This window comes from Moschus berezovskii, chromosome 8 (assembly GCF_049115385.1).
Source record: "Moschus berezovskii isolate FMDL1 chromosome 8, NW_MosBer_1.0, whole genome shotgun sequence".
In the NCBI taxonomy this organism is placed as follows: domain Eukaryota; kingdom Metazoa; phylum Chordata; class Mammalia; order Artiodactyla; family Moschidae; genus Moschus; species Moschus berezovskii.
The window spans coordinates 8,596,262-8,606,631 of record NC_142467.1 but is presented as its reverse complement, the minus strand read 5'-3'; the positions used below and the strand labels follow the sequence as shown (position 1 = coordinate 8,606,631).

Genomic DNA, 10,370 nt, shown 5'->3' with positions numbered 1-10,370 from the left:
CAGGGTCTAGAACAATTATATACTACATAGGGGACCCCCAGGGACATCGACAGTAGGCAAAGAACCCTTTTCACAGGCCATGAAGATCAGGAGTGAGCTGACAAAAAAGCCATTCACTGGCATTTCCAGCTGCCCTAGAACCCTGCTGCTGCCGGGTAATCGAAAGGGTGAATAGGCTCAACAAGTGAGGCAGAAATCTGCTCTCTCTGCATGTGGACCAGGAGGCACTGAAATCGAACTGAAGATGCTGTAGCAGTCATCCTAGTGCCGACACTGTATTAACCCAGAGGCAGCTCGTCAACACGAGTCAAGTTCAACTGGTGACCACCGAAGGACCACTGCCAGCTATCGGTCGGGACAGTAACTCGCTTTTGCCCTTGCCACTGGGTCTACTACGGGGAATAAATACATTGTGAAATGTCTCTGGGATGGCAGATAAGTCCTAGTGGTTTGGGTGAACTGCCCTGAGGGGAATGGGATTAGAAAGGGATTTCCAGATTTCCCCTGTGTTCTACCAGTCTCACCAAAGACTGCTGACATTGTCTGGGCCCCCATGGAGAAGCACTATTATGTGAACTCTGTGGTCCGTTGTTAGACCACCCGTCCAGGATTCAGCAGGGGTTGTGGGCTCCAAGGATGGACAGGCGGGATGGTCCTGCAGGTCGGGATGAACACCACACAGGGGTAGTATGGTCTCAGAAGGTTATTACCACGTGTATTTTGCTTAATGGTCATGATCTCCCTGTATGGTACATTTCACCCCTAGTCTGCGAGTGTGGGGAATTTGTTCTGACTGAGCAACAACGTGGCCTCACTGTCAAATGAGTTTGATTGCAGGGTTTACCGGAGAAGGCAATGGCAAGCCACTCCAGTACTCTTGCCTAGAAAATCCCATGGATGGAGGAGCCTGGTAGGCTGCAGTCTGTGGGGTCGCTAAGGGTCAGACATGACTGAGCGACTTCACTTTCACTTTTCACTTTCACACATTGGAGAAGGAAATGGCAACCCACTCCAGTGTTCTTGCCTGGAGAATCCCAGGGACAGGGGAGCCTGATGGGCTTCCATCTGTGGGGTCACACAGAGTCGGACACGACTGAAGTGACTTAGCAGCAGCAGCAGCAGCAGCAGGGTTTACATTGAGGATCCGTTGCTGCTGCTGCTGCTAAGTCGCTTCAGTCATGTCTGACTCTGTGCAACTCCATACACGGCCGCCCACCAGCTTCCCCCGTCCTTGGGATTCTCCAGGCAAGAATACTGGAGTGGGTTGCCATTGCCTTCTCTGGAGGATCCGTTGACATCCTCTGAATGTCTACGAAAAACTGCCTTGATAAGCACCTGGCGATTGAACTCAGTACTCTTCAACCGCTATTGTCTGTGCTGTTTGTGGTATTTGGTGGAAGTGTACCTCTGCATAGGGCTTCCCTGGTGGTGCCATGGTAAAGAAACTGCCTGCCGATGCAGAAGACGCAGGTTTGATCCCTGGGCCGGGAAGATCCCCTGGAGAATGAAATGGCAGCCCACTCCAGTGTTCTTGCCTGGACAATCCCGTGGACAGAGGAGCCTGGAGGGCTACGGTCCATAGGGTCTCAAAACAGACACAACTTAGCAACTGAGCATACATGTGTAACTTTACATAACTGCCCCTAAGGGCATCTCGGAAGACGGTTGGCTCAGGATCGTTAAGGGTCATTCAGGGGTTGTAGGGTGGTGTGTACGGTCAGGTCACTCAGCACAGCTATGATTTTGCATTTGCACACCCCGCTGATCCACCTGTTCCTACACACATGAGTCTGCTTGTCCCCTGTCCCAGCTTGTGACTGTTCTAACCCTTCGTCCAGATGGCTCCACCTGCTAGCTTATTGGAGAGAAATGTCTGCCCTTGTGATCTTTGTTAACCTAAGGGTCCGTGAAGACGTGCCTCTAGCAACCTGTTTCCCTGGTAACTGATGAGTTAAATGGACATCCATTGCTCCTTTACATGGTAGCCTCCTTCTCCCCCAAGTGGTGAAGATTGCTTCCATGTCCTGCCTGCTGTACACCGTTGGGAGGTTGCTCCAGGACCTTTTGCTTCAGACAAGATATCCCATCCAATAAACCACTGAGGTCACCGTCACTATCTCTGGGTTCTTACTTTGGTCTTGAGGCCATGCAACTATAAACCCTGCAAGCCTGCGGGGCACAGCCTAACACATGCCCAGCAGCTGTCTCAAAATATCTGGAACATCAGGGGTCACACATCGATACCGAAGGATCAATGGCCACCGTTCTCCAACTTATTCTCTAACCGGATAAAGGAAAATCCTGAAGTTGCTTAGCTATTTTTCACATGCACACTTAAGAAGGAAAAATAAACATACAGAATGCCGTTCAAAAAATGACTGAACATTTATCTACTGCCATTAAAAAATAAATGACACCACTGCCGTCACCAGGCCTGGACCCACTCAGACTATACGTTTGACCTTGGGCACACAAAGCAAACCGTGGTGCACCACCAAATGAGGGGGACCCGTGGAGCAAGGAAAGCTCTCTGGGGTCCGCGGATGCTTTGCAGCTGTGGGGGAGGAGTACAAAGGGGTGGGCGTGGCTTCCTTGGCAGCAGAAGTGGGAAAAGGAGGAGGAATAGTGAGAGTACAGGTGTCCCTGTCTGCTGCTGTCTGCTGCCCCCTCTGACAGCGGGTTTCCAGTTTAAAGTTTACATGTACATGTGTCACATGACTAAACCCGCAGCTCTGAATACTAAAAGCTTTTGTATTGTCATTTTAAATGAGTGAATTGTAATGGTTTGTAAACTGTCTCAACAAAGCTCCTGAGAAAAAAAGAAGTGAAAGTCGCTCAGTCGTGTCCAACTCTTCGTGACCCCATGGACTGTACCGTCCATGGAATTCTCCAGGCCAGAATACTGGAGTGGGTAGCCGTTCCCTTCTCTAGGGGAACTTCCTCACCCAGGGATTGAACCCAGGTCTCCCATATTGCAGGCGGATTCTTCACCAGCTGAGCCACAAGGGAAGCCCAAGAATACTGGAGTGGGTAGCCTATCCCTTCTCCAGGGGATTTTCCCAGCCCAGGAATCGAACCAGGGTCTCCTGCATTACAGGTGGATCCTTTACCAACTGAGCTATCGGGGAAGCCCTTCCTAAGAAAAAAACTGTCCCATAATCTCAAGTCAGGTAAACCATTGTCCAACCCTAAGGCCTGAAAACTCCCACGAAGATCTGGGCCACATGAAAGTGCATTCTCGGCTTCCCCAGCCATGGCATGGCATCTTCAAATGCCGAATTTCTCCTACTCGCACCAGGAGAATGGCTAAGTAAGTCCCTAGCTGCACACAGGGGGAACGCCTCTGGGTGGGCTGCCTTGGCCAGTTCTGACCCCTTCCTCAAGGTGGTCTGCACCTGGCCTTCCCCACTAAGAGGCGGCTCACAGATCGGGTGACTTTCATTTGGAAGTCTGTGCCCCACAGCAGAATCTCCCAGCCTGATGGTGCGCTTTCGCAGTAATTAACCCCCTCCCATCCCACCAGCAAGAAGATCTACTTCCTTCTTTCGTTTTTTCACTTCAAAGAGACTCAGTCTGTGAGATTGAAACCCTGAAGGCCAGGCCTCTTCCTGGGGAGAGATGTGAAGCTAATGATGGAAAGAGCCGAAGAGGTTTGGGGGAGAACAGAACATGCCTCGCTTCCTGCTGTTTCACTGCCTTCAATACCCACTCTGTCTTCTCAGGTTGTGCATGGCCTTCCAGGCACTCGTCACAGTTGAGATTAAACCCTTTCACCACTGCCGCCAAACACAGCATCTTCCTCTGAGTGAACAGAAATGTCTTATTGCTTCAGTAAAGCCCTGAATCCTAGTGAAATTGATAACTCAGCTATCTTAGAAAAATTAGGTATGATGCTAAGACTTTTAGAATCTATTCACTGATAGGAACTCAAAGGACGATTACAATTAAGGACTAATAACTTCAAGTTTGTGAGGCAGAATAAAAGGTATCGCAAAGAATCTAATCTTTATTCTGGGTGTGTGTGTGTGTGTGTGTGTGGTGGAGGGGAGTTCCCTCTCCAGTTTTTAAATGCAAATTGAGGTGGAAATAGGAAGGTGATACTGGAACAAAAATTCGTAGAAATTACATCAGGTTGTAAATTCCTCAGGAAAGACAAAGTACTGTGTGATGGCAAAGTAATAAGTGGCTGCAGAAACTAACACTCTGCCTCATTCAGTTTCCACTGGCGGATGAGAATGAGATTCTTGAGAATTTGCCTGCTTTATTCGTAGTCCCTTAAACATGGTGTTCAGTTCAGTTCAGTTCAGTCGCTCAGTCGTGTCTGACTTTTTGCGACCCCATGAATCACAGCACGCCAGGCCTCCCTGTCCATCACCAACTCCCGGAGTTCACTCAAACTCATGTCCACAGAGTCGGTGATGCCATCCAACCATCTCATCCTCTGTCGTCCCCTTCTCCTCCTGCCCTCAATCTTTCCTAGCATCAGAGTCTTTTCAAATAAGTTAGCTCTTCACATCAGGTGGCCAAAGTATTGGAGTTTCAGCTTCAACATCAGTCCTTCCAAAGAATATTCAGGACTGATTTCCTTTAGGATGGACTGGTTGGATCTCCTTGCAGTACAAGGGACTCTCAAGAGTCTGCTCCAACACCACAGTTCAAAAGTGTTAATTCTTCGATGCTCAGCTTTCTTTATAGTCCAACTCTCACATCCATACATGACCACTGGAAAAACCATAGCCTTGACTAGACAGACCTTTGTTGGCAAAGTAATGTCTCTGCTTTTTAACATGCTGTCTATGTTGGTCATGGCTTTCCTTCCAAGGAGTAAGCGTCTTTTAATTTCATAGCTGCAGTCACCATCTGCAGTGATTTTGGATCCCAGAAAAATAAAGTCAGCCACTGTTTCCACTGTTTCTCCATCTATTTGCCATGAAGTGACAGGACCAGATTCCGTGATCATAGTTTTCTGAATGCTGAGCTTTAAGCCAACTTTTTCACTCTCCTCTTTCATTTTCATCAACGTGGTGTCAGCATCAGCTATATCCATCAAAGGGGGAAGGGAGGTGAATGCTCAGCTGCCATCATTCATGAAATTGGAGCCTTGCTTAAACATCTGTTTGCTCTGCCAGGTAATGTAAATAATGCCGTAGAATGTGTAATCAATCACCCAATGCTTTCAGTTGCTGCCTCAGCAATAAACAAGGAGTGTGGTGGGTCAACAGCAAGTGTAACTCTCTGAAGCAAAGACAATCAATGTCTTGGCTTCCCCCAAAGGACACGTATTACAAGTTTTCTTTTGAAGAGTTCTGACGGTGCATAAATGAATACTGAATTCCTATCCCCTAAACTTCAGGCTCTTATATCCAAATGTCTCCCCGACAGATCCGTTTGCATGTTTATCTCAAATGCAGCCTGTTCAAAACTGAACTTTGTCTTTCCCAAACCTGCTCCTCCAAGCCGTCCTCATCTCAGTGGCAACTCCATCCTTCTGGTTGTACAAACCCAAAGTTTATAGTCATCACAGACTCCTGTCTTCCTTAAATACTTACATTCAGTGTCAACAAATTCCATGTAATCTAGGTTTAAAATATAACGCATACTAAGCGTTTCTCACCACATCCATTGCTACCAATGCTATTGTCATCTCTCACTGGAATTATTGCAATAGTCTCCTAATCAGCCCTCCATTGCCCTCTCTCAGTCCATTCTGATTCCAGCTTCCAAAGTGATTATCTAAAACTCGTGTCAGATCAGGTCACTTTTGTTAGATACTTTCAGTGAGCAACCATGTTATTCAAACTAAAAAGCAGATTCCATACAGTGACCTACAAGTCATGAAACAATTTATTCTACCCCTTTGCCTCTCTGACCTCTTATTATACTTCCTCTTACTCTGTTCTGAGTATCCCGGGCCCCTTACTATCCCTCAAAACACAAACTACCCCAGACACAAACAGCTGAGCATCTTTACACTTGCTGGCTCTTCTCTGGAATGCTCCCCCACACCCCAGAGGCAGACGCCTCTTTCTCACTTTCTTCAAAACTTTACCCATGTCTCTCTCTCTTTTTCACATTGATTTTTCTGCTCCACGTTGTGTTCCTGACTTCCTCCATGCTTTTTTATGTTAACCTGTAATTTGTTCATTTTCACTGCTATGAAGTATTTCATTGTATGAATATGCCACAATCCATTTATTCATTCTGTTGATAGATACTTATGTAGCTTCCAGTGTTTTGCTATTGCAAATATTCCTCCTTGAACACAGCTCCTGGTGAAAAATTACTGGATTATAGGCCTGTGCATCTTCAGCTTTGTTATATAATACTAAATTCTTTTTCCAAAATAGCTAGATCAATTTATAGACTCACCAATAATGTATCATTGTATTGTCTGTCCTCATCCTTGTCAGTATTTTAAACTATTCCCAATCTTGTAGGTTTTAAATCATCTTTAATAATGGTTCTAATTTGCATTTTTTCTTGCTATTAATAATGTTGAACCTCTTTTAATGTATTTATTGACTGTATCTAGATTTCTTTTTTTTTTTTTTAGGTAATTAATTTATTTTTTATTGGAGGCAAATTATTTTACAATATTATATTGGTTGGTTTTGCCATACATTGATATGAATTTGCCCCAGGTTTACATAAGTTCCCCCTCCTGAGCCCCCCTCCCACCTCCCTCCTCCCTTTATCCTCCCTCTGGGTCATCTCCTCATGCCAGCCCCGAGCATCCTATAACATGCATTGACCCTGAACTAGTGATTCGTTTCACATATAAACACCAATACAGTATACTAACACATATATATGGAATTTAGAAAGATGCAAATGATAACCCTGTATACGAGACAGCAAAAGAGACACAGATGTATAGAACAGTCTTTGGGACTCTATGGGAGAGGGTGAGGGTGGGATGATTTGGGAGAATGGCATTGAAACATGCATGTATCTAGATTTCAACAAAGATCCGTCTAGTCAAAGCTTTGGATTTTCCAGTAGTCATGTATGGATGTGAGAGTTGGACTATAAAGAAAGCTGAGCACCGAAGAATTGATGCTTTTGAACTGTGGTGCTGGAGAAGACTCTTGAGAGTCCCTTGGATTGCAAGGAGATCCAGTCAGTCAATCCTAAAGGAAATCAGTCCTGACTATTCATTGGAAGGACTGATGTTGAAGCTCCAGTACTTGGGTCACCTGATGTGAAGAGCTGACTCATTTGAAAAGACCCTGATGCTAGGAAAGATTGAAGGTGGGAGGAGAAGGGGATGACAGAGGATGAGATGGTTGGATGGCATCACCGACTCAATGGACATGAGTTTGAGTAAACTCCGGGAGTTGGTGATGGACAGGGAGGCCTGGCATGCTGCAGTCCGTGGGGTCACAAAGAGTCAGACACGACTGAGCGACTGAGCAGAACTGATACTTTATCAGGATAAGGGAATGCCTTTCTGAGTTTGCCAAGAATTTTTTATTTCACATGGTTAACATTGAGCAAATACTTTCTCTGCATCTACTAGATAAAGGGTCTACAAACTATGACCCACAGGCTGAATTCAGTCCACAATTTTTTTGCAGGGTTGGGGGGTACATAGAATGTTACTGGAAAACAGACACACCCTGTTTACTATGTATATATGACTGCTTCTACTACAATGGCAGAATTTTGTGATTCCAACAGAATGTATAGCCTGGAAAGCTGGAAAATATTTACTATTTAGCTAAGTCCTTTACAGAAAATGTTTGCCACCTAACTAGATGATTACGTGACCTCTTTTTTTTTAACATCTGATCATGTGGTTTTGCTGATTCTTCTCAAATCACTCACCCACATCCGTTCTCTGCCCTTTCACCTCTGGTCTCCAGGAGGCTGATCCTTACTGCTTTCATCCCAACCCCAAGCTCCCTGCCATTGACTTCCCTTGGGGGACGGGGTGGGCGCCAACAAATGAGAGGCACTAGCCCGAGATGGGAGGGTGGTCCCCTCGGAGGGTTAGTTCTGACAGTGATCGTCGCAGTTCTGATTTGTACAGTTCTGGCAGAGGTTGCCTTTCTCTATGATGACCACCACTGATGGTTAAATTCTCTTCCATAAATTCATCTCTCATTGGGCACTTCCACCCTTTGCCCCCTCAGGCCTAGAGGTTTCTGGCTATTTCTGGTTACCAGATGTCCTGCCATTCATTGTGGGTTCTATTCATCTTTAAACAGTTCCTTAAATTTTCTTCCATTAAAACATTGGGTGTATTTCTTCTCTTTTTTGGCCAGCTCTCTTAGAAATGCAGCTGTTAATTAAATCAAACTTGCATTTTGGGAATCCACTTAGTTTGGTCATGACGTGTATTTTTATAGGTCACTGGAGCCAGTTTGATAATTTATTTTTACATCTTTGTATTCATATTCATGAGAGAATGACCCGTTATTTTCCTTTCTCATCCCGTCTTTTTCAGATTTTAAGATTATGCTACCCTCATGCCAAAGATATAAGGAGCGGTACTTCTGTTTCTATACCATAAAATAATTTGAGTAAGATTAAAATTATGTATTCCTTAAATTTTGTTATAAATATTTGGTAAAATCACATGGCTTATTATTTGCTTGGTCAATATGTTTATTATTGTCTTTATCTGAAAAATCTTCATAGAAAATTGTGGTTTCATGTATTAACTCTCAGCAACCTGTTTCTGAGCTCTAAAGAAGCCTGCCTTCTTCTAAGCTACCCAGTCTTTCTTCTGGGCAAGTGACATTTTGGGATGGTTCCGCTTCTTTTCAGCTTCTTTCCTAGGCTTCTTTTCATCCACTGGATTCTCTTGTATTGCAGCATGAGCTTTCTTATACACCTCCTCCATCATGTCTGGAGTTACAGTGTCCTTTCGATACTGAGAAAATTGTTTCTTATAAGCATCCTCATCTTCTTCAGTCAAGCTGTGCATGTAATTTGCCATGTTTTACTCCGTGGTGTGCTTTCAGGGAACCTCAGCACTGAATTCTTTGCTTCCTGAATCATAACCAGGGAATCATGTGGTTCTGTGAGGGATAGACAAGCCTCCATTGACAACTCCTTGGAGGGTCCCCAACTTTATTTCCAGTAGTAGACCTGGCAAGCCTTGCATCCAAATAACAGGTGCAGGCACCTGGTTGACCACCAGGGCTTTCTACGCTGTATTCATCTACAGTCACCTCACCTCGACTTGGCCTTCATAAATCTTGCTGATACCAAGCCTATTAAGCAGCCTGCAGGCCAGTACAATATGCTGCAGGGTTATTTGTCAGGCCAACCATCACACCTTATTTTGGGAGTTCGTGAGCATAAGCTGCATATCATATCTCCTTTCAGACTGGTGTAAGTAAGCTGACAAATGATACCTTGGTTGGTTACATGAACTGTCATTCTGTATTTGAGTGTGTTGTACTTATTTTTATCTTGGATTACCAATCATTTCTGAGTATAGTCATCACTTTTGCCCTCTTGCAGTCCTCTAAATTTCAGTGGTATCTCTTGAAGTAGGCTTTATTCTTGACAACTTCAACAAACCCCATGCTGTGGAACAGAGCCTGGGGTTCATGGCTTGCCAAAGAGCTGGCTTATTTCTCCTTGAACCACATTTGCAGATTACATTTTTCTAGAATTTATCAATTTTATTAAGATTTTGAAGTTATCAGGATTAAGATATAATATCATTTGTCTCTTAAATATCTTCATTATATGGCATTCTGACCCTTTTATAATATTTTGTATTTATAAATTCTCCTTTTACTTTTAAAATTAGAACTTGCTAGATTTGTCTCAATTTATTAGTGTCTTCAAAACAGCAACTTTTGGTTCAGTTCATCCTGTCATTATAAACATTTTCTATTTCATTCATTTCTATTATGTTAATGATTTCATACCTTGTTTTCTTTAGGCTTGGTCACTTATTCTTTTTATACCACATTAAATTGGATGCTTAGCTCATTACTTTGTAAACTTTATTTTCTCCAATGTAAGCAAGTATGTCACTTCGGTTCAGTTGCTCAGTCATGTCCTACTCTTTGCGACCCCGTGAACTGGATGGAGCACACCAGGCCTCCCAGTCCATCACCAACTCTCAGAGCTTGCTCAAACTCATGCCCATTGACTTAGTGATGTCATCCTCTGTCGTCCCCTTCTCCTCCTGCCTTCAATCTTTCCCAGTTCAGTTCAGTCACTCAGTCGTGTCTGACTCTTTGTGACCCCATGGACTGCATCACGCCAGGCCTCCCTGTCCATCACCAACTCCTGGAGTTTACTCAAACTCATGTCCACTGAGTTGGTGATGCCATCCAGCCATCTCATCCTCTGTCGTCCCCTTCTCCTGCCCTCAATCTTTCCCAGCATCATTCTTTTCCAGT

The 10,370-nt window shown here is 44.5% G+C and overlaps 1 pseudogene; it reads right to left on the bottom strand.

Moving 5' to 3' along the window:
• Nucleotides 1-8,662: 8,662 nt before the first annotated feature.
• On the bottom strand, nucleotides 8,663-9,539 carry LOC129558558 (large ribosomal subunit protein uL18 pseudogene; annotated as a pseudogene).
• Between the last annotated feature and the right edge of the window lie 831 nt (nucleotides 9,540-10,370).